Source organism: Carettochelys insculpta, chromosome 8 (assembly GCF_033958435.1).
Source record: "Carettochelys insculpta isolate YL-2023 chromosome 8, ASM3395843v1, whole genome shotgun sequence".
Taxonomy (NCBI): Eukaryota; Metazoa; Chordata; order Testudines; family Carettochelyidae; genus Carettochelys; species Carettochelys insculpta.
The window spans coordinates 6,753,441-6,778,857 of NC_134144.1; the positions used below are offsets into that span (position 1 = coordinate 6,753,441).

A 25,417-nucleotide genomic window follows, 5' to 3' on the forward strand; every position below is an offset into this window, starting at 1 on the left:
AATTAGTTCTCTACGTAAAAAATTCTGGGAGTCTGAGCTGACCTCGAAGACCTTTTGTGTTCCAGTCCAGTAACATTAGACTGTTTAGTATCAGCATTTATGTTGTATTTTTATTTCCCCTGCCTCCAAAGGCCTCACAACACAAATAATTACATATCGGTAACAAGGCATTAGGTGTGCAGCAGTCGTCCATGTACTGTCATGAATATTTCATTAAGTGTCAGTTAATTTATGTCTGATTAAGAAATCGAAGGAATGCTGGGCAGGACTCCAGGGTTATCCTCCGTGATTTGTCAAATAGTTTCACGGGGATTCTGAACTTCCACCTGACCAATCACTGGGAAAAGGAAGGCCCAACTTGCAGTACTGGCTGGTGTGCAGTCAAAGTACAAATTGGCTTAAAATAAGAGCCCAGGTCCTTCTGGTCTAGAGCAGAGAGGGAATAACAGAGTAACAGAAACTGCCTTTTCTAGCGGCTGTCTGATAATGACAGCAACAATTTTTACCAGGAAGTTTTCTGCCTTTCTGAGTATGACTAGTGGGTTACCAAAAGGTGTCGTTCCTTATAAACTAAACTGAATATACTTCCTCTTAGCTAATACTGTTTTATGGGAACTGGGGGCTTCAGAATCAATTGAACACATGCATAGGCCTAATTTAGTAAATGCATGCTTACCAGGTGCAGAGATAGTAAAGACTCTCTATTGACCTTTCTCGGAACAAGGAAAACCTTTTCCCCCTGAGAGTAGGTGGATTTGGAGATTGGTGCCTCCCTGCTGGGAACCCTGAGGATTTCTCTCTCCGCCTTTTCCATTGTCAAGCTCTGTCTACATCGAATGAGTCAGAAAATGCCTAAGGGCCTGAGTTACCTGTGCAGCTGCACGAGGCTCTGTTTGTGTAACATACCATCAGGAGCATGGCTCTCATTCCTGGTGGAAGCTCCCATCCAGCTCAGTAGGCAAGAGCAGACCTCGTTTTCATGACCATAAATGCCCTTCTTTACTCCTTGACTGGAACACTGCAGGACAGCTCTCCTTCCTGGTTGTCTGGCTCAGGAAAAGCAGGGTCTGCAGAGACTCACAACCAGGTGTGCCTGTGTAGGGTAAGCATGTGGGGAGCAGGGGATGGGTGGAAACTCAGCATAACTAGAACTGAGAAAGGGAGGAAGCAGTTGATGGGCATATCTGAGGCATTGCTGTAAATGGGGAGTGAGCTACAGGAATGGACTGTCCCAGAAAAGCTAGGGGTTGCCTACCCATTAGATAGTGGCAGTTGGGTCACTGGTAACACAAGGTGAGATGGTAGAAGCACACAGTGTTGGAAATCTGATCCAGGACTTCATCTCCCTTTGCTTCACTCAAAGGAGAGGAGTGGAGTTAAAGGGATCTCGGGAAGTTCTTGCCAGGGGAGCCTGGATGGGATCTCCCATTTTGTTGCTTGTGAACATCACTCCTTTATTAGCCTTACTGACCAGCGTGAGCTGCGTCCTTATTGTTCCATTGTCCAAATCCAGGCGTGTCCACAAATAAAACAAACCTTGAAAATGTAATTGTCAATATTTAAGTAAATTTAAAAATTCAACAGTGTCCTTACTAAACACACTTACGCTTTTTGTATGTTTTTTTTATGCCTGATGAGTTCCGTGTAAATTCACTAAATGACACTTATTTTTTAATACCCCCCTCACAATGACAAATGTGTAAGTCAGACTTTCATGGTGTCTTGTGTGTAATATACACCCACACACTCGGATATGACAGTGATGGGTGCCCTAGATAACTAAAAAAGGTTAGGTTGAAAGGATAGCGCTGAGGATTTAGTGTCTGTGCATCCCTGGCCATGTTTTTTTAAAAAAAAAAAAAAAAAAAAAGGACATTCTGAATACCTAAGGGCTCAATTCTGCTTCTACTGAATTTGGTAGGAATTTTGATCGTCCGAGAGCCTCAGAACTTCAAATACACCCATTCTTAACTTTAAGAAGACAAGTAGCTGTATGGATCTGGCTTCAAATTTGAACAGGTTGACCTTCTCTAATCTGACAGTCTTGGGTCATGGCCAGTGCAGAACAAGAGAATTTGAAGAAGGACAAAAGGTTAATATTGTGTAGCATATTACCAACACTTCCACTGCTTACTGGGCTCTTAGAAGGCATTTGGGGTAAAGTAGAGTTTAAGCACAGCACAGAACACTGAGAGCCAGGACTGGTGGCCGTAAACAAACTTTATGGGACTATGAGAAACTTGGCCACATCCATGATAAGTGATATCCAGCTAACTAAAATCATGGTGGATTGTGGATGTTGTCAGATGAGAGAATGCTGGAGCAGAGAAGTGCAATCTATATTTGGGTCTCCATAAATCATAGGTCTGACTCTACATAAGGGCTGTGTCTATGTTAGCATTCCTCTTTTGAAAGAGACATGCAAATGAGGGAAATCGAAAAAGCAAATGAGGCGCAGATTTACGTATCTGGCACCTCAGTTGCATGTTCTTTGGAAAGATCTTCTTTCGAAAGAAGAGAAGCAGTGTAGATACAGCTCTTTCGAAAGTAAATCCCATCTTTGAAAGAACCCTTCTTCCAAAAAAAAAAAAAAATTGGAAGAAGGGCTCTTTCAAATATGGAGATTACTTTCAAAATAGCGACATCTACACTGCTTTTCTTTCAAAAGAAGCTAGTTAGAATATACAAATAAGGTGCCAGATATGTAAATCTGCCTCATTTGCATTTCACCTCATTTGCATCTTTCAGATACGAATGCTAGTGTAGACATAGCCATAATGAATAAAACTCCAGTGAATATTCAGATCTTGCAAAAGTCAAAAATAATTTGTTATAAAGACCTGCAACAGAGACTTGGTATGTAATTGCTCGTTAATGGGAATGGTATTTGTATGAGTAAGCCTTATATAGTCCCATTCAAAGTGTTATTCCAGTGTGCACTGAAGGCTCCCATGCTGCTGGTGGAATTGTGGGTGCAGGCACATTGAGGATAAAATAAGTAGGAAAACACATGATTTATTGGATAATTTATGGCAAAATGTGCTTATTTTTGGATGTTAAATATATGTAGTTACACATTAGCCCATCTGGGAGAACAAGATAATCTTATACATATAAATAGTTCCAGGGACTATTCGCTTATATAATAGTTTTGTAGGTACAGAGCCAGACTGAATTGAAAACATTTATATAGCCAGGTTGCAATCTGATGCCAGTGGGGTAGCTCCATTGAAATAATTGTAGCTGTGCTGATTTACATCAGTGAGAATTTGTCCCATTACCTTTCATTCTTTTTTTTTTTTGGTTTTGGTTTTGGTTTGGTTTTGTTTTTAAACTCACTGGATATTTTGCTAAAAGATGAGCTCTAGGAAGTATTTTGAGGCAGTTTTCTGGTTCGTGTTCTATAGGCAATCAGACTAAATGATCACAGTGGTCCTTCTGGCCTTGAAATCTAGGAATCTGTACAAACCCAAGTACCATAAATGACAAACATTTTCCCTTTTGCAGTAATAAAGGAGGAGGATCTTTTTCTTCATGCAGTATTTAGAATGTTTGAAATAAGGAACTGATTAAAACAATAAAAAAATGATTTTTTCCAGACTTGTGTTTAGTAAACTTTTATACTCCTGCAATATGGTATAAATGCCTAGTCTGTATTGTGTGACATATGTAGTTTGGATATTAAATTAGGTACAGTATTAATTGGAGATGGCTAATGGGAGTTTTTGGACTCTAATCTGTTGCTCAGTGTTCGGCTGCCATGAATTAATCCTAGGATTTTGGAGACTGCTAAATGTGTGTGTCAACTCCAAAGCTCAAAGGGATATGCTTTCAAAGCAGCATTCACTAATCCTGTTAACAAATAATGGGATTTCTGCATGTACCTCCCGAGCACTACTTTGAAAACATACCCTTAAGTGTCAGCAGTTTTCTGGAAATGTGTTTTAAGATGTGTTAAGTTTTTAAAGGCTCTGAACTGCAAATTCCTGCTGCTATAAATTGTGGTGGAGTTTATAGTCCTGGAAGCTGCTTTGTTTAAAAAAAAAAATTATTACGCTAACTACAAATTGCCTTAGAATTTTAAGTTCAAACTCATTTTTTCAGGATGTCTTGTTTGACAATTGAACCCTTATTATGAGCTTGTTGCCTTCAAAAGAAAAGCAATTCAAAGCATGGTTAACTTAAGACCAGGTGAGTTTTATTCAAACCGATTGGCAGCTGGTCTACAAGTTAACTTCTAGAACACAATTTTTCACAAAACAACATCTTGTTTTCAGGCATACCTAGATTAGCATCATTGCAAAGAGATAGCTTGCTTGTGCTGGAACAGATCTCAGCCTATTATAGTTCAATAGCTCCTGTGCAATGTAAAGAAGAGGGAATTTAATCTTTTATGTCCGTATCCAGGCAAGAAACCCATAGTCCAGTGATGCTCAGAACTCAGTTGTTCAGCAGCCAAATTAGTGATAAACATTACCCAAAAAAGCCCTGGTAGTGTGAATTTGTTACATTTACTATAATTGTACAGGTTGAACCTCCTCTAGTTCAGCACTTTCTGGTGTGGCAACATCCATGGCCTGGCATGATGTTAGTCAAATGTTCCCTTATGAATGTGGCCAAGTTGTTCACTGTCCCATAAAGTTTGTTTACTCCCACCAGTCCTGGCTTTCAGTGCTGTGCTGTTAATTTAGCTGTAATTTACCCGGTAAATGTCTAAGAGCCCAGTAAACAGTGGAAGTGTTGGTCATGCTGCTCAACAATATTGACTTGTTATGGTTCACCAAATTCTCTGGTTCAGCCCTGGTCAGGTGCTGGACTAGAGAGGTTCAACCTGTCGATCATCACATTCAAATAGTACGAGACATTCTTATATATTATTCTCATTGCAAAATGATTGACCAACTTATTTGATCAACTTAAACTATATAATAACATAGTAAAATCACCCTGATTAGTTAATAATTAAATCACAAATTGTTTTTAGTATCATATGTTGCAAAGAGCTGCAGGAGACTCCTTAAAGAGCCATTTGTGGCTCATAAGCCACAGTCTGCGTATCACTGCTCTGGTCATGTGTCTAGTTCTAGCACCTACATTTGGGTCTTATAAATCAGTCAGCTCACATGAGTAAGGGTTTGCACGTTTTGAGCTGCAAATCAGCCCTGAAAATGTGCTTGTTTGCTTTAACCAGAAGGTCATACTGAATATATTTCCTTATCCCTGAGTCTGTCTTTTCTGGAAGCAAGGAGAGACATAGCACCTGGCATCTGTAGGCCAAATAGCCCTCAGTTTGCTAGTTTGTAGGAGATACCATATTAGAAATAAGAGGGAGCCGTGCTAGTCTATATACGATCAAAACAAAAAAGCAGTGAAGTAGCACTTTAAAGACTAACAAAATAATTTATTAGGTGAGCTTTCATGGGACAGACCCACTTCTTCAGACCATAGCCATACCAGAACAGACTCAATATTTAAGGCATAGAGAATCAAAACCAGTAATCAAAGTTGACAAATCAGAAAAAAATTATCAAGGTGAGCAAATCAGAGAGCAGAGATTACTGTTTTTGATTCTCTGTGCCTTAAATATTGAGTCTGTTCTGGTATGGCTATGGTCTGAAGAAGTGGGTCTGTCCCATGAAAGCTCACCTAATAAATTATTTTGTTAGTCTTTGAAGTGCTACTTGACTGTTTTTCAGACCTCCAACATGCTGGACCCATCTAGTCACATTAATACTTCGAATACAAGAAGAATGCTGGCAAAAGCAAAACAGTTTGGCCAAAGCGTGTAACCCAAGAAGTGCCGAGCATACGGAAATGTCTTCCTTTTGTTCTCGTGAGAGCTCTGCTGAATAAAGTCACTTAGCAAAAGACAGTAAGAAGCTCAAAACAGCTCATAACAGCACAAACCAGAAGCTTATAACTGACCTTCTATGTAAGGGCACATTTGGGCAGGTCAAACACTTGCAAGGCTGAAGCGTAAATGTAAGAAGTGATGTATTCAAAGAACATAATAGGCCTTACTCTCTGCTGCACTTCACTTGTTGTAGTACTCTGTGCCCACACAACCAAAAACGGTGGCATTTTACACCCAGGTAGCCGGGGGTATAAGTAACTACATGGCAATGCGTTTTAGGGACAAGAAAGACAAGTGGACTTCCTTGCTGTCAGCTTCTTATTTATACTCCATATACTTTACATCTGCCTGCCAAAGGAGATTGTTTGAATGCATTTCTATGAACTCACTGAAAAGCTTTAATTTGGTTTCCTTCCCCTAGTCCTTCCTCCTGGTGTAAAAGAGATCTAATTGAGCTGCTATGTACTCCTAATTTCCTTTTTTTTTTTTTTTTTTTTTTTTTTTTTTTTTTTTAAAGATTGACCCATAGTCTAGGAGACAGTTGGCTGTTTTAAATGAATCTATCATTTTCCATACTATTAAATATCTATTGGTACACCTTGGAATCTTGTTTTCCACTGAAAATAATCCAAGGTCTTTTTTAGTCTTCCCCATAATTTTGATTCTTGAGATCTGCTATTATCCTAGTTCTCCAATATAGCATCCTCTTCAAGACATGCACACAGCAATCACCTCAACACTTTTATGCACAATGCTTAATTTGAAATAATTCCATCCTTCTATGGTAAAGCATTTCAGAACATTTTTACACCCTGTTTGGCTATAATGGAACTTAAGCATGTGCTTAAAGTTAAGCTTGTGATTAAGTGATTTGCTCAATGGAGATGTATACGATAGCTACTTCTACTTTGTATTCTGATCATATAACCAACCACCTTGCTCGCCTTTTTACTGCCCCTTTATAGTGGGCAGATGGCTTCAATTAACATTCCACCCTGACCTGCCTTTTCTGAAAGTGTGATCGAGTATGGTTTGGTTGTAAATTTGGATGCTAGAACTAAAAAAAACAAGTGCTTAGATACACGTAGCCATAAATGTCATTTTGTTCTAGGGAGTTCCTCTACCCCAGGGTGGTCAAAAACCCCTTGTCAATTTGGTTGCATTGTTTTCCCTGCTAACAGTTGTAATGTCACATGAAATTGGAGATCATGTTACCTTCTAACATGAACATGGAGGAGAGAAACAAAAATTCCTTTAACCAGTGTCACAGAGCCAAGTAACAAGGGGTTGTCCAAATCAGTAGATATACAAGCTGAACCTCTCTAATTCGGCACCTTCAGGACCTGACTGGTGCCAGAAGAGGGAATTTGCTGGACCTTGAAGGTCAATATTGTCTAGCACATTATCAACAGTTCCACTGTGTACTGGGCTCTTAGAAGACGTTTGGGGTAAGTCAGAAATACATAAACAGGTCACAATACTGTGAGCCAGGACTGGTGGCTGTAAACAAATGTGGATGTGACCACGGGAAACTTGGCTGCACCCAAGATAAGTGGTTGTCCAGTTAACTAAAATCATGCCGGATTATGGATGTCGCTGAACAGGAGAATTCTGGATTAAAGAGGTTCAACCTCTATTCTGATTTTTACTGAAACTGACCGGACATGTTCCACTTCTCATCTCTTTCCAACATGAAAAATGTTCACTTCAGGCTCCCCATTCAGCTCCTGCTGTATTGTTCTCTTTACTTTGTAGGCTTTATTTTAGAGCCTCTTCCAAACCTGGTCACCTTTGCTATAAATGTCTGGTGCAGAATCTTGAGCAATACTTTCAAAAAAAATCTAAGTACACAACAGCCCCCTGGATTTCACTTATCTCTCACGACAGTAATATCCTCTAAGAATTCCAAAAATTAGTTAAGCATGACCTCTGCTGCCTTGATCAAACTGATTTTCCTCAGTTCTCCAAACACATCACCCTTAAGATACTGCCACTTCCAAAATATCCTCCCCACAATGGATTTTAAACTTGCTTGGTGCTAACTTTTGTCTTTCTGTTTAACCTGCTATGGGAGGAGAAAAGTCAGTAAAATGAGGGTTCTTTCTAGTGTCATTGACTAAAGCTGAAAACCAGTATTTAGTGATTGTGTTGCAGAGGCTACGTGAAGCATAGCAGAGATGCAATAGTTACGGCCAAGAAGGCGCTTTTAATAGGAAGCTCCTTTTTTATTCAAATGCTGTGTTTGACATGGATTAAATGAGTTTTGGTCTGCTAGTTGAGAGGGATGTAAGATCATAACATTCCTTGGTTTTGTGGATGATACCCTCCAAAACAGCTTTGTAGGCCTATTTTCTGGTTTGCAGAGAAAGCATTTTAGAGCAAGCTTGATAGTGAGCCAAAGTTTCTGAAACCTTGAAGTTGTGGTTAGCAGACAGCCAGTTTAGGAAATTAGGTCACCCTTATTTTTTATCCAGTCATCTATCTGCCGCACTGTTGCCTTCTTACTAATGAGACCCTGGTTGGGTTGAATGGGAACATGTGTGGAGTAAAAGGAATAAAAGAGCCTTTGACTAGGGACCTGTTGGAGGCAGAGGGGATGGGAGAAGACGGGATTCTTGGAGTTGTTGCTGGGAGGGAGAACAAGTGGGAGGATATGCCGGTGGATGATTGGTCCTTTGGGGGAAAAGAAAGCTGTAGTGCAAACTGGTTTTTGAGACTTGTGGGAATTCATTGTACATAGGCATCCGAGTGACTTCTATAGTTGACAACGTGGGTCAAGTCTCTTTAAGTTGGGGTGGGAGTCAGAGCCTGGGAACGGGCTGCTCTCCTTTGGTAGGGAGGGGGAGTTGGAAGAGTTTTGCCTGTGCTAGTGGGTGATTTGCCTCTGCACTTTCCGATGTTGCTGCCTCCACTTCAGCAGAAATCTTTCTGCCGTGGGTGGGTGTGGAATATACGCACAAATGACTTGAAAATCTAAACCCATTTGTGCATGCAAATGAATTCTGATGTCCTTCTTTTCAAATGTTATTATCCAAGTATGGAAACAGAGCTGAGAGCTTTATTCCCATCTGTTGTTCTGTAGGTGGCTGTTCTAAGGTGTGACCTTAGCAAAGCTGCCATCTAAAAACAAAGTAAACTTGGGACAAGCTTGTTCTAGCTGAGGTTCCTGTCCCAAGACCATGGTAATAGGAAACAACGGATATATTCATCTTAAAATATGGTTATATCAGAAAAAGTGACTCCTTTCCACTTAACAGTGCTCTCTGTGCTTTCTGAGGCCTGTTCGCTTCTAATTAGAAAAGAGCTTTTGACTTTGGGTAGCAGGTTATCAGAGCCAGTTCAGCTAGAGATGCTGTCATGAACTTAGGCATTACGTGTGTGTACATTATTTTCATGCCTGTGTATCACTGGCGGTATTGTTCGAGTTCCAGCTGCCGAATTTTTATTATTGGCCGTGGTCCACGTGCAATCCCAGTTTGAATCTTCCGTCTTAGACTTGGCTTCCAGGCCAGACGTTAAGGAACAACGTATGTGAGCTGAGCTCTTCTGCTGTGGAATGACCAACGTAAGATCACCTGATGCAATTTTTTAGTCACATTTCAGGGCATAACTGAGTTCTGAGCATTCCACATTGCCCACTGACAGTAACTCAGATTGGTAAAAATACTCTTACGGGGATGGTTCTATATTCCTTGCTCATCCTGAGCTGCACATTACTGCTCCAGAAAGCTTACTGTAGTCAGTGGGACTGTTTGTGGAGTAAGTTACTCCTCAACATAATTAAGCGGTAAGAATCTCACCCTAAATTAGCACCAACTTCTGAGCTTACGTTTTAGTTCATAGTGAAAACATTTGCCCCCTCCTGTTTTTTTTGTGTCTGAACTTTCCCTGTCTAATTGTATATTACAGGATAGGGACTGTATTTTGCTTTGTCCTGTATGCTATTGAATGTATCATCAGTGCTTAAATAATAAAACAGCCTTCCTTTTTTAAACTGTATGCCTATAATCCATTGAGTTGACCCGCTTCACTCTTCTTGCAGAAATTTTATTGTGGGACTGAACTTCCTTGTTTAGTAGACAGTGGACCGGGAGAAAATTATTTATATGGTGTATAGCACTTTAAAAACTCAGAATAACTTATTCACTGCTCCAAATGCGATTTCTAAAGATTTTTAAATAATGTGTAATTTGACTCAGAAAGCAAAGTGTGAGGGTAAAGGCTTTGAAGGAGTTTTTGTGTGTAACTTTATTGGGAATTTAATGAGCCAAGTACAGCATTGTCGGTACAAGCTGTAAGCTGAGAACGCTATCTCAAGAGATCCTTGCGGATATGCCCTTGGGAGGGTTTTAGAGTGCTTGAAAATGTGGAAAAACAAGAAGGTTGCACTTCAGGGATGGATATAATATGGGGAGGGGTTGGGGGAAAAAAATAAACCCTCTGCCCCTCTTCATTATGAGAGTAAAATGACACTTTTGGCTAGAGGCCAGTGAAACCTGGGAGACCAGGGATGGTGCAGACAGGACTAGCAGCAAGTTTGTTAAGGAATGGATTGGATGCATACAGCTTTCCCTCAGCTCTGTGGTTTTTGTTCTGAATGCACAGTGTTAACTCTTAGCTTCCTGCCACTCACAAGGAAGAGAAATGAGATGGAGGAACCGGAGGAGGAAATTTAAAGCTAAAAAGTTGCAAAGAGGCTTCATCAGGGAATTTTTTAGAAACATGGCAGCTTCTCCTTAGGTGACATTCAGGATTGTCAAGGCACTTTCTCTGTGGTACAAAGCTAACTGCCATCCCATTTGATGCACCCCAGGAGACACCAGCTCTGCTGAGATTTTGAGGCAGAGCCTTCCTAGCCTTCTAAAGAGCATTAAAATAATTAAAATTTATTTTGTTTAAAAATGGAATTTTAAAATTTCACAGTGAACAAATCGGAAGGGTGCCAGTTTTAATTAGAAATTTTAGCATGTGCCCTCAGGTGCCTCAGTCTGCCACAAACATGCAGCTAGGGCGATGTTCTCTCCTAGCAATATCAAGTGAGTCATTGGTATGGAAACCCCAGGTTTGTTAAAATCACTCACTGGCATGGTGCACCTATGGAAGCCTCGTTTTTTCCCCTTTAAAGTGGAATCTGATCGTGAAAGGGCCATTTTTTTTCCAGCACTCTCTGAACCTATTGGCTGCCAATGTTTGTCTTTGAAAGCAGATCACGGCATGGCACATTTTCAAGAGCTCAGCGCCACCCCGCTGCTCCTTAGTCGTTGCACTGGGGTAGAGGGGAGGGCGGGCAGGAGGGCGCTGGATTTCCAAGCGTTTTCAGCATTTGAAAATTGCCACTGAAAACAGTGAGTGTGGCAGCTAATGGCTCACCTGTCTGGCGCTTAGCATGTTCAAGCTGTTGCGCACAGAAATTGTTCTACTCTTGGACGGGCGTGGCCTATTTTTATTTTTTTTCCAAGGAGATCCATCAATCACACCACAATTTAGCCTGTGGACAGACTCATGGTTGAATGGATCCTTGTTCGCGAGGAGTCCTGGATGCAGCCATTTGCATCCTTGGGCTAGGAACACATTAAAACCCTGATTCTGCAGAGACTTAAATGCTTAACTGTAAGGTCCTGACTCAGCAAGCACTTAAACGTGTAACTTTAAGCAAGGCCTTGAATGCTTTGCTGAATAGATGTGACCTAGGTATCAGGTTGTAAGTGCACAGCATAGCTCAGTGACTTCAGGAGGACAACCCACATGTAAAGCATGTGGTCTAGGATTCAAACCTTTATTCAAGCTCAAAGACATGTTGTTAAAATCCTGCATTTTACAATAGCTTAACATTTAGAAGCCAGAGTTTTGTTGTCTTAGAACAATCTATTTACTTACTCTAACCAGGAGTCTCAACCTTGACTCAACTCTGCCATATTTCTTACATTCCATATCTAACCCCCCATATTTTTTGAAAAACAAAAGAAGATTTGTATTGTCAAGTCTTGTTCTTGTTTCTCTTGTGTATTGAATTTTGACGTTTTGTACACTGTTGGCTGGATTTGTTTCTCATTGTTTGGCGAATAATAACTTCTGATTTCATCCAACTCAAACTGAAACTAGGATTTTCTGCCAAGACTTTGATTCTTTCCCATTTTCAGACTTCAGTTGAGAAAAATGTCTCACTTTGTACAAATCTGCATTAGGTTGGTTAATAAATTTTGATTTAATACTGTGAGCCTTGCTAATTTGTTAGAAGGAATGGGCCATTACTTTAATTACAAAACCACTTTGGAATTTTGCTGTATAGATAATGTATTTGTTTTATTTATTTTTTTTTTGTGGGCAGTAGTATAGAAAAACTTTATTTAAGCTCTATTTTGTGTATGTCTACACTCTTTTTACTCTTTTCTTTAATAAAGCTGATGATATTCAAAGAGAAGGAATCAGTAGTTACATTAGAGATTACAGGGCAATGTAAATCGCTGTAGCATCATTAAAATCAATAAAGCTACAATGTCAGCTGATGATCTCATTCTTTCAGTGACAAAGGAAATCTTTTAGAATGTTGAAGATTTTATTGCCATGATGCATTAATCTTGCATCCAAGACTTAGGTTATATTATGAGAAGAATCTGGTTAATAGTAACCTTCGAAGACTTTTTCCGAATTTCATAACAGCAATTTGGTAACACAAGTGTTTCACATTGCTAGCATGGTTATACCAGTAAGGGATTCCAGTTACACACACACACACACGGCTTCTTTAGGTGTTGTGGGGGAAAGCCACTGTTTTGAGTCCAGTAGTTTATTGTGCGTATTGCTGCCTATTAGCTCCTGTCTAGATACAATCTTTCACCATTGCCAACTCACTTTCAAATGTAGTCAGCCTCCACTGTTTCTATGTGGTTTATTTAAAATCAAGCCAAGATGCTGAGTCCTTGAGTCATTTTCGTTAGGACTGTTTGATCTGTGCAGTATTAATTATATTTGCCTTATGCACTAGAAAAGGGGCAGTGCAGTCTGGAATTATGAGCATTGGTTAGGGAGTCTGGAGGCCATGAATTCTAATTCCAGGTTTGCCATGACACACAGGGTAGACTTGAACAAGTTGCTTCAACTTTGTTTCATTTTCGTCATCTGTTAAATGGAGGTGGTAATACTTAGCTACCTGCCTCCCAGCATTATGGTCAGGACATTTAATTAGTCCTGAACTATCCAGTGCTTTGAACATATAAAGGGCCATGCTACAGGATGAAATGCTAAATATTCTTATGGGCTGTGTATTATATGTGTTCTGTACAGTGGATGTGAATTCTGTACTTTCCATCCATCTGACCTTTTCAATCAAACACAGTTCTGGAATGAAAGGTGTCTGATAGTTCCTGCCCAAATTTCCCTTGTACAGATGAATCTAGTCTCTATTCTTCAGTGCGTCTCACTTCTTTCTCATTAATAACAAGCAGTTCTGTCGCACCTTAGAGAATAACAGATTTATTAGGTCAGGAGTTTTTGTTGGTGAGATCTGCTTCAGATGAAAAGGGAGTAGAAAACACAGATATCCCTCTGAGATTTGTCATTGTGTTGTATGCACTGACTGTTCAGTACATGAACGATACACATGTCCGTGACTATGGAACATTCACCAGGGGAAATCCTTGCTTTATTTGCAGTTTACCACGTTAGCAACTTAACTCCTGTTAGAAAGCCTACAGAAACAGGACACCTCAAAACTTGCGGTTAAAGACCACACCTTGGACTTACTGAGAAGAATAGTCGTTAATCACCTATTGCAGGGTATATAAATATTACTTCTAATTCCATTCATCCAGGAAACAATGAAAAATCTCAAACCTGCTGATGATCATGCCCATTGGAATTCTCAGTAAACCAGGGAGCAAGCATTGTTCTCAACTAAACAATGTAGAAGTTTAAAAAAAAATTGTGGTAGAGAAGAATTCTCTCTGCAGTTTCATTGCAGGAAGGAGCAACTGAGTAGAAATATATGACAAACATTGCCTCCTTTCCACTTTTTTCCTGCTTTGCTACAATGTTAGGCTTTTTGCAGGTCAGTTTGACTGTTATTCTTGGCAGGGTTAAATGAAGTGCCTGCCCTTAACCCATTAACATTTTGCAAGGATTGGACAGCTTACCGAATTGATATTGGCATATGGAGCTTTTCATCTTGATCCCTCTGGGTAGAATCTGATTGAAGTTTGGTAGTAACCAAAACTCGTTACCACATCATGGCTGTTGGGTCATCTGTATAAATGGATAGGAGGTCTGAGTATGGTTGCCAGGAGATCTGTTCTACACGCAGCCATTACCAGGGCTGGCACCTTAGTTGACAATTTCTGCAGAAGGAGGATAAGGACCGAATGAAATATAGAGACACCCTTGGGCTTCCCTATGGAAAATTCCTGCATTACTTAATAGGGATTTCAGTAATTGAATTCACTTGAACTTAGGTTCTATAGAAATTACTCTGAAGACCTCATATAAGTAATGAAGATTACTCTCGTATTTCAATACGTGGTTTTTGAAGTATCTTATTGAATACTATGTTATGGATATGATTCCCTGATTAAAGTTTTTTTTTTTTTTTTTTTTTGTTTTTTTTTTAAAACAGCGTTCCTAATTTCTGCGGAGTATTTTTTCTATCAAAGTTCATAGGTCTTTGCTACAGGACTGCTTCCTCAGTCATCTCAGGCCCATCACCTTTGTGGAACTTTAGATAAATAGAGGCCTCCAATTTCTCAGGCTGTCAATCTGACACATTTTAGGAGCACTCTATGTATTCCAAACCAGGGACGAACCTCTTTTTCCTTGAGTTTGATATCCAGGTCGGAAGTTTGAGCGACAAATACGCTCAAGTCAGTGGAGGGTCATGCGCAGCAATGCATCTCCTTGTGGTTCTGCATCAAGCACATAGCTCCTGTGTGAAGACTGGATTGATTACAGCAGCCGTTGCCAGAAGATACCCAGGTCTATCCCTGGGGAGAGCTGTGCACTCAGTGTGTTTGTCATTTTAACATAGAGTGAAACGGACGGATATGAGCTGTGAGCTAGTATATCCTGGGAGCTGCCCATAAGGACTTCAGTGGGATATGTATTTAACAAGGGTACATAATGTTGTATACAATTGAAGACATTTGGATTGTTTCCTTTGCCCTTAACCTTCATATTTTTCTAGCTTGTTGGAAGGGGTTTTTTTGCTAGCTTTTTCTGATGCGGTTCAATAAGGAGAAGTGTAGAGTCCTGCACCTGGGGCAGAAGAATCCCAAACATTGTTACAGGCTGGGGACCGACTGGCTCAGCAGCAGTACGATGGAAAGGGACCTAGGGGTTATGGTGGATGAAAGGCTGGATATGAGTAAACAGTGTGCCCTTGTAGCCAAGAAAGCTAACGGCATAGTGGGATGCATTAGGAGGAGCATTTTGAGCAGATCTAGGGAAGTAGTTATTCCTCTTTATTCGGCACTGGTGAGGCCACATCTGGAATATTGTGTCCAGGTTTGGGCCCCCCAGCATAAAAAGGATGTGGATTTGCTAGAGCAGGTTCAGCGAAGGGCAACAAAAATGATTAAGGGTCTGGAGCACAAGACCTATGAGGATAGGCTGAGGGATTTGGGCTTGTTTAGCTTACAGAAGAGAAGACTTAGAGGTGATTTAATAGCAGCCTTCAACTTCCTGAAGGGGAGCTCTAAAGAGGAGGGTGAGAAATTGTTCTCAGTGGTGTCAGATGGCAGAACAAGGAGTAATGGTCAGAAGTTGAAGAGGGAAAGGTGTAGGTTAGACATTAGGAAAAACTACTTCACCAGGCGGGTGGTGAAGCATTGGAATGTGTTGCCTAGAGAGGTGGTGGATTCTCCATCCCTTGAGGTTTTTAAGTCCTGACTGGACAAGGTCCTGGCTGGGTTGACTTAGTAGGGTTTGATTCTGTTTGAAGCAGGGGGCTGGACTAGATGACCTTCTGAGGTCCCTTCCAGCCCTATGATTCTGTGAAGGGGATGAAAGGATAGTGGAACTAAATTTTCATGGCAGTCACTTTATTTGTTGTATGCCACATTTTCCCTTTGTCTGCCTTGTCTGTTTAGATTGTAAATTCCTTGGGGTAGGATGTGTCTCATTCTGTCTTTTGGTAGTGCGCTGCAATGTAACACGCACATCTAGGGTGTGGTTCACTGTCCCACGTAGAGGCACCTAGACCTCTTACAGAAAGAGGGAATGGGTCTCCTCTACACATTTAGCTGAGAGCCGGCTGGCCTGTAGCTTAAACTGGAGAGGCATCAGAGGTCCCAGGTTTGAGTCCGCCTGTGGGTGGTTACACTAGGACAGTGGTGCCCTATCCTCAGTGAATCCTCTTGGTGCACCTAGAATGCAAATAATGATTAGACCCATATTGGAAAATGCTGTGGTTTGGTGGCGTTTAAGTGTAAACTACAATGCGCTTTTTTGTCTGACCGTCACAATGGGTTTTACCAATGTAATCGAAAGCACAGACTCCATAGGTTACATGAGTTAATTCTACTTCACCCAATGATCTTCTGTGTCTTGATCAGTATGGTATGCTACTATAGCTAATAAAGTTACTGTGCCAGGCATATCCTGATTCCATGTAGAAGTGAACTCCCCTCTTGCCGCAAGAATTCAAAATGAGCTCCTCGCAGTGTATGTTTTGTGGGTTTGGTCTTCTAAAGACATCCACAGTTCTGAGCTACTGATATCTGGACATACTATAGGTCCCACAACAGGGATGTAGGAGAACCAAAAGCTCGTGCTCCTGCTGTCTTGAGCCCACGTTTCATAGCAAATGCCAGTGTTTTGTAACCATAACATAAAGCTAGGTTTACATGCATTGTCAGGGTCTACATACTCTTCCAACCTGGATGACCACTTATCGTGAGTGTGGCCAAGTTTCCCATGGTCCCATGAAGTTTTTTTATGGCCATCAGTACAGGCTCTTGGTGTTCTGTGCAGTCATTTTAGCTGTAATTTACCTAAAGGTCTTCTAAGAGCCCAGTAAGCAGCTGAAGTGTTGGTAATGCAACCAGACAATATTGACCTTCTGTGGTCATGCAAATTCTCTGGTTTGGCACCGTTTAGGTCCCAAAAGTACTGGACAAGAGAGGTTCAACCTGTACCTCCATGGTGCTGCACATAAAGAACTTCTGTTTGTTTAGCAAAGAATCCAGCCACAAGTTGCAACCTCAATCCATAAATCTGTGAGTGAAACCCAGATTCTCAGAGGGCCTTCCAGGTACTATTCATTTGTACCTTGCACCAGAGGAAGTCTGTAGGGCTACTTGCGCTGTAAGGTTCTACTCAGTGCATATAAGGGTACCTGAATCTTGCCAATGAGTAATAACAACAATGTTCTCTTGTTATAGCTCATTAAAAGAAAGCAAAATAAAATCTATTCTGCATTCCAGGTGTGGTTTCTGAAGGTTTGATGCAGATTCTAAACTTAGAGATGCTGGGTCTGAATCTCCTGTCTCTCAGTCCAGTGCAAATCAGCTATAAGTGAGCCTACAGACTGATCCATTCAGGTTTGATCTTCAGAGGTTTTGTTTCACACATGCACCTTCCAACGTCAAAGTCAACCTGGCACCTCTCGTGAGCAGTGTCTTCCGTGTAGACAGCCATAGCAGTCGACTGCTGTTAAGTCAATTTTTAGCTACGCAGTTGTCATAGCTAAAATTTCATATCAGCGGTCACTGCTATGTCTAGTATAGACCGAGCCTCAGCTGAAGCTCTCTGATTCCATTGATGGAAATCATGCTAACACTGAGGCTTTGTCTACTTTGGCAATTGAGTGACTCAAGCTTTTGTCCTTCACAAGTGATGAAGCTTTATCAAGGCAAGTGTTAGCGTAGATAAATTCTGTAGTGGGCCCCTCAGTATAGAAAGGACTTGGTTGCATTGGAGAGGGTCCAGTGGAGGGTAACCTATGACCTATGAGAAGAGGCTGACGGATTTGGGCTTATTTAGTTGGCAGAAGAGAAGAATGAGGGGTGATTTGGTAGCAGCCTTCAACATCCTGAAGGGAGGTTCTAAAGAGGCTGGAGAGAGGCTGTACTCAGGAGTCACAGATAGCAGAACAAGGAACAATGATCTCAAGTTACTGAGGGAAGGTCTAGATTGGATATTAGGAAAAACTGTTTCACTAAAGGGTGGTGAAGCACTGGAATGCGTCACCAAGAGAGGTGGTAGAATCTCCATTCCTAGAGGTTTTTATGTCCCAGCTTGACAAAGTCCTGGTTGGGATGATTTAGTTGGGGTTGATCCTACTTTGAGCAAGGCCCTGGACTCCATGACCTCCTGAGGTCACTTCCAGCCCTAGGATTCTATGATCTTATGAAGCAGAGAGGGCTTATAGAATTGGAAAATCTTTTTGCCCACACAAGTGCCAGCAAAGAGCATTTACGCTGCCTGACTTTTGGCGACATAGCCGTGTCTCTAAAAGCTATGTAATGTAGACAAAGCCTGAAACTAAAAGCTTCCAACTTTGGTCCTGTTAGTGGCAGAAGTCTGAAAGAGGAAAAGATACCTTGTTGTGTCCTTCAGTCCACTACTTGTGCATATGTGGCACATTTTGTGTGTGTGGCATTTTTGCTCCTGATGTGGAAAAGATGTGATAAAAAGTCTAGAGGGGAGGATCACCTCCTCTTTTACTGCAATCTAATGCACTTCCTAGTACCATCTTAAATATCTCTAGTAAAGCACATAGGGGAGATGGTCTAGACGGTCTTAAGTATTTCTCCCCCTTCCTCCAATCCCCTAAATTTTGCTTGCCCACTTTGCTGCAGCTCTGCGGATTTTTGTTTTTTAAATTGGGACACATCCATATGCTACCGGTAAATGCCCTGATGCCCAGCCATGACAAATAAACAACTGGCTTACTGGGAATTCGGCATGTTATAAACTACCGTGCCTGAAGCTCCCAAGTTGTCTCCACTGCCCCTCAGGAGAGTGACAAAGCTAGTTCTTCCAAAATGAGTAGAGCTGGCACAAGGCACCGTGAGAGTTCCAAGAAGCCACTGCAGTTCTCGAGCAGCGATTAGTAATCTTTTGTCATTTTAAAAAAAAAAAAAAAGGATTGGGAAACAGGAAGGACAGTTTTGCAACATCTGAATCCTTGTTTCTGTCTTCGAAGACCATAGAGAATGAAGGGGCAAGTGCCTACATGTGGTGGATTTTGTTGGCTGGATCCTGTTGTAGCCTGGTGCTAACAAAGGTCATGTCCTCAGCTGCGAGGCTGGGAAAGCAGGAGAAGCAGCAGCTTAGCTGGCTCATCCCCAGGCGAACTGGTTTTAACCAGGAAAAAGTCAGAGAATGCTAAGGAACTTCTTACACACCCCGTCAGCCAATTGGGTGTTGTGTTTCCCAGTTACCTTTTTTCCTGGTATCAACCCTGGGGGTTGGGAGTGGGGAAAGCGTTCCTAAAAATGACCCTTTACTAATTTGGGCTGAATTCTGCTGTGTCAGAGCCCTGTAGTTACAGACCATCTCCTCTGACACCAGTGCAATATTGCAGCAGAATCAGACCAGATGCACCTTTTGCTGACTGAGGAGTGGAAACAGGAGCTTGGTAATGGTTACATGTATTTTGCCCCCCAGTGCAGTGCAATGTGGCCTAGGGGAGCATGATGGGGAGTCCGGAGACCTGTGCTCTAGCCCTGGAGTGAGTTGTTTCCTCTTTTCGTGCCTCTGTTTCCTCTCTTACCTTTACAGAGTCATAACACTAGAAGGAGCTAGGTGACAGCTTGAGTCCCCTGTATTCATGGCAGGACTAAGCATTCCCTATGCCATCCCTGAAAGGATTGTTTTAACTAGCTCCTAAATATTTCTGGTAATGGAGATTCTACACGCTCCCTAGACAACTTATTTCAGTGTTTAACTGCCCTGACTGTTAGCTGAGTTGAAGAAAACGATTCTTTGCATGGTGACTGAAATGGCCACCAGAAATTGCTTTTTTTCCTTTCGAGATGCAACAGTTCAGCTAAAAATCGCGGGCAACATTTTCAAAATTGTTGAGTAATTTTTGGATGCCCCGCTTGAGACACCTGAAAGGGAGGTGATTTTCAGAGGAGAAGGGGGCACAGCACTTCCTGAAAATCAGGCCCCATAAAGATGTCTTAAGTTGGGCAACAAAAATTGCCTGGCCAGTTTTGCAAAGATTTGCTCCATAAACTTCTTCAGTTAGTTTGGATTTTTAATCTTAATGCGAGACAGAGAAGATTAGCTCCTTTCTCTTACTTTTACGCTTTTCCCTTGTTTAAAAAAAAGTATCTCATCCATTTGCCTCTTATAAGTTATAGACGGGTCTTTTGCTTCCTGATCTGAGATGGTATCCCACATCTAATGGCTTTTGCATGTGCCACCTTCCTTTGCTCCTGTTGATATGGCTCCTCTTCTAATATGCTACCTAGGGCACTACAAAGAAATCACGTTTCACAACTAAATCCTGAAGATACTGGTGCACAAGGCCTCTTGGACACACGCAGGCAGCCAGTGCCATGGAGTGTGAGCTAATGGATGCAAATTTATGACTGGCAAAGACCCCAGATGCTGCAGCTTGACAGGAAACCACAGTTCTCTTTGAGAAGTCCAGGCTGGGGAAACAGCAAGATGTCTGTCCCTTTTCTTTTTTTTAAAAAAACCCCAACTTAAGCTGCATCCCCTTCCACAACAAGCCAGAGGGAAGACAGTGATCCCATTGCCGTGATTGAAAACATAGACCAGTTAACGTTGAAAGCATCATATGAACTATTTAATCAATGCTAGAGGTTCATATGCCACAACCTCGTAACAATATAACCTGTGCTCTGCTTGAGCTCCCACTATATAACTGACAGTCACTTGAATGGGGGTGAGTCGGATCAGACGTCGAATGGCCAATAGCATGTTAAGTCAGTCCATCGTGGAATTTTATTTTCTTCAGACTTCTATAGTGTTGGTTCAGGCGGTTTGTGTGAATCCTACTAACGATGGAGACATACAAGTTAATGTTATAATGTCACAGGTTGAACCTCCCTCTTCCATCAGCCTTGGGACATGACTGGTGATGGACAAGAGAATTTGCCGGACCACAGTAGGTCAATATTGTCTAGCACATTACCAACACTTCCACTGCTAATTGGGTGCTTAGAAGACATTTAGAAGTGAGTCAGAGCTAAGTAACAGCACAGAAGCCTGAGAGCCAGGACTGGTGGCTGTGAACAAACTTTATCGGATAGTGGGAAACTTGGCCACACTCATAATAAGCAGTCATCCAGTAAACTAAAATCACGGCAGGTTACGGTTGTTGCTGGAAGAGAGAGTGCCAGACTAGAGAGTTCAACCTGTACTTCTCGTTATGAAAGTAACTTAAAATCTCCTACAGGTGCTGTCGTACTGCAACCTGGGTACCTTCCAGCTTTTTAATTCCCTGCAGGCTTTTGCCTCAGTTCCCCCATCTCTTGCCAGAGCTGCGCACCAAGGTGCACCTGCTCACTTTCACCTCTTCCTTTACTATAAAAGGGACAGCTGGCTAATCTTGTTCAGTCAAGGCGGAGTTCTATGGAACCTACTTGAGCAACTTATCCATTGATGTCAAAGGGAGTGGTACCAATGTAAACACCTAACAAGGCAACAGAGAGAAGTTTCCTGACAAAGGATTCACAGGCAGTGAATATTCCATTATGTTTTAAAAACAATCCCAACCAAACCAAAGAAGGTAGAGAGAAATCCAGCCTCTCCAACAGAAACCGTCCTCAAACCATCTTCCAAAAGAAAAAAAAGCCCAAGAAACTAGTTGAATAGACAGCACATTACCATTCATCCTATCAACATGCCAGCTGACTGGACGGTGCTTGTCTCCAAAGAATAGAATAAAGCCTGTATCAAATGTATTAGGTCATATTTTGTTGCTTTTTTGTCCATTAAAGTAATTATTCTACAGGATATGTTCATTAGTTGTCCTTCCTTCCCCCCCAACTTGTACATAATCTAAGATCAATATTTTGTTTTAACTTGAGCTGCAGAGTGAAATTAGACTGAGTTTTTCCTTGCAATATAAAAGGGACTTACTGCAGTGACACAAATTAATTTTCTGACTCGTGATAGTAGCTAGCGTGATTGTCTTCAAGCCAGTCCGTCTGCCAATGGAAATTATGACTCATGAATTCAACCACATGTGCCATTTCTCTTGCAAGGTGTCCCTCCCCACGGCATGTGCTGGCATGGTCATGTTCTACGACTTGAACACTGGCCTTTGTGTACCCTGCTCGTTTGAACCATTCGTCATTCTGAGTGAGTTTGTGTAAGTCGTCCAACTCTTTCCCTCCTCCCAGCCTGCTATCAAACTTTATATGTAACGAGCTCAGGTTGCACGGTTTTCTGCACCATATTAGAAAACTGAAAGATTGTTATTCATTAAACTCATGAGAATTGGGAGCTGTTACTACTAAGTTGAGCAAAGACTAGTATAGTTAATGACATGCAAGTCTTCTACAAAGCACTGGTTGCATCTGAGTGCAGCTGACAGCTACTATTCTAATTGTGGGTTCCCGCCAAGCCATGAGTGCCAGTGAAACTGAATTAAGACCTGATTCTGCTTCCACCCATTTTGTCACCTAACAGACTCGCAAACAGTAATGATTTTAAGGTCATGCCATCTCTGTATGGTAGTGAAGTGCCATCTCGATTTTGCAGAGAGGCTGCAGAGTGATGAAAGGGTTTAGGACAAAGTTGTTTTAATGTTTTTAAAGTTGCAGGTGGTGAGATTTACCAATGGAGGTTTGGTGTCTAGCCTACTTAGGCTCTTCTGTAAATTCTACTGGGGACCTATTTGTGGCCTTTGGATACCTAAATACCTTTGTAAATCTGGCCTTAATGGACATCTCCAAGGTTATATAAGGAGTCAGTGGCAGAGCCAGGAAATGAATGCTGGTATCCTGAGTCTCATTCTAGTACTGTAACTACAAAACCAACCTCCCTGTCCTTTCTCTTACATGGTAGCGAGGCATCCAGGCACTGAGTGGGAGGAGTAGAATATAGAAAGGCATTTCCATGCTTTCAGGAGTATATGTATATACAAGTTGAACCTCTCCAGTGTGGCACCCTGGGGACCTGAACCAGATATTTTGCAAGACCACAGGAAGTCAATGTTGTCTGGCACGTTACCAACACTTCCACTGCTCACTGGGCTCTTGGAAGACATTTAGGGGTAAATTGCAGCTAAACAGCACAGAACACTGAGAGCCTGGACTGGCAACTGTAAACAAACTTTATGGAAACTTAGCCACACCCACGATAATTGATCATCCACCGAGCTAAAATCATGCCAGGTTACAGATGTTGCCGGATGAGAGAGTGCTGGACTAGAGAGTTTCGACCTGTATTTCAAATGGTCTTGGGGGGTAGCTTTGTTATACTGTAGTTTCACAAAAAACCCAACCAGTGCTGTAGCACCTTAAAGACTGTTTTATTTATTAGGTGATAAGACCCACTTCCTTAGATTTGGAGCAGAAATAAGAATTGTGTGTGTGCGCGTGTGCGCCAAATAAGAATTGTGGGTGGGCGGGCGGGGTGTGTGTTTGAGAGGAGGAGAGAGAGAAAGAGAGGGGAAAAAAAGGCCAAGGAAGGAGGATGGAAGTCACCTGACATTAATTCAACATGTTACTAGGAGCTGTGGAAGAACTCTTTCCACAGGTCATATGAATGACAAGTGACTTGCACCTGCTCCACCCTTCTTTTTTTCCTTCTTCCTCCCTTGCCCTTCCCACCCCTGCTCTGTGTGTGTAAAAATAAAATATGCACGCATGCCTTAGTTTCTTACTTCTGCTCCACAACTGCTGAAGTGGGTTTTACCCATGAAAGCACATCACCTGTGAAATAAAATTGTTAGCCTTTAAGGTGCTACAGGCCTGCTTGCTTTTCTGGATTTCAAATGTTGGTGGGCTTTTTTTTTTTTGTTTTGTTTTTGTTTGTTTTTTAACATTACAAAATTTCTGGAAAAAAATTCTGTAGTGCTGCGGGGGTTTGCTGGCGCTGTCTGTGCTTGGGTCATCTCAGCCTCCTGACATGGAATATGAGGGGCCTGATTAGTGTGGGTTAGGGCCACTTTCTGGGAGCTGACAAGCCAGGGCTGGTTTCGGGAGCTGTTCAGTAATCGGAACTGGCAGTGGAGGTCTTGACTATTTCTCTTGTGTGTGAAAGACAATGCAGCCCTCTAAAATGTGTCTGCTCCAAACACTGTCTCGTAGTGGAGACTAAACTCCCAAGGATCGAGATCCCTATTGATGGTATCTCTGAGGAAGATAGTGTTCCCCAAACCCTCAGGCTGGTCCCTGGCCAAGATCAAAGACAAGGGAATGTCAATTCTCTCTGGATAAATGGTCTTACACTTGTACACAAATACTGATGGCAGCAAATGGTGAATGACACTGAATGGAAACCAGTGGATCTCGTCCACCTACTTGCACATGAATGAAGTGGTGTGTGTAAATACATGTATTGTACCAGGGTACTACACACCAGCTCCCTGAACCCAGGGCTGGTTCAGGCTCTAGCACCGTAGCAGTTCAGACTGTGGTTCCCTTGCAGCCAGCAAGGATCTGGTTATTGCTGGAAACAGAGAAGTACATGCTCCCAGTGCAAAATTGACATGGGATGTAGAGTTTGCTAGGCAGCTGATAAATTTGTATTGTAGCTAGCTCTTAGTTTGCAGTTAGTTCAGTGCCAGCTGAAATATTTCCTGCAAACTAGCATACTTGGTGACCTACTGGAAATTAATATGTCCCAAAGTTAAAAGAAGACATACTACACATACGTGTTCCTCAGATGAATATGAATTGAGACAAGTTGAGAAAATCACGCATTGTATTAATAGAGATTATTTTTACTGTAGGACAAAACTGGTTTGTGGCTGGGCTTTCCCTAGAAGGTAAATAAAATTTTTGCCAACTGAATACTATTTTCTGTACATGCTTAGTGAATGCAAAGGTTTACCTTTTGTATTTGTTTATATTCTTAGTTGAATTTTAAAGGAGTGTTTGCAATATCACATGGGTATCAGGCTGTATCCTTACTTGGTTATGAGTTTTTATACTTAAAAAGTTAGACTCACAAGATTCCAGGCCTTGATGATAAAGAGATGTTTATCATTAGTTGTAATACCTCGGTGTGTTGGAAAAAGTGTGGAGAGAGAGTGTATGAGATCCTGGACTAGAAAATGTGTGTACTTTATGCAGAAAGAAAACACTTTTTACGTACTGGGCACTTCTTGCAAGTATCTCCTAGTGTATGCAAGTACTCATTAGTTGTTTTCTAAAACTCTGCAATAGCATGGGCAGACTAGCATGGCCTCTGAGATCACGCTAGACTCTGCTGCTCTGAATGACTGGGATACCTTAATCTCACCACCCTTCCTACCTGTCATCGGGGAGAAGACATTTCACGTTATACTTTACTACTTAGTTTTTGCCACATCATGTCCTTTGACCATCTCAGTGAGTTTGAGCACAGAACAGATTGAGTGGTACTTGACCTTAAGCACATGGTTATAAGCAGCAGTCCTGAACAGGAATGTTTACCTGGATA

At 41.6% G+C, this 25,417-nt stretch overlaps 1 protein-coding gene across 2 annotated transcripts in view; it reads left to right on the plus strand.

The window, feature by feature from the left end:
- Positions 1-25,417, plus strand: part of IKZF2 (IKAROS family zinc finger 2) — a 124,162-nt gene that overhangs the window by 26,793 nt on the left and 71,952 nt on the right. The window lies entirely within an intron of this gene.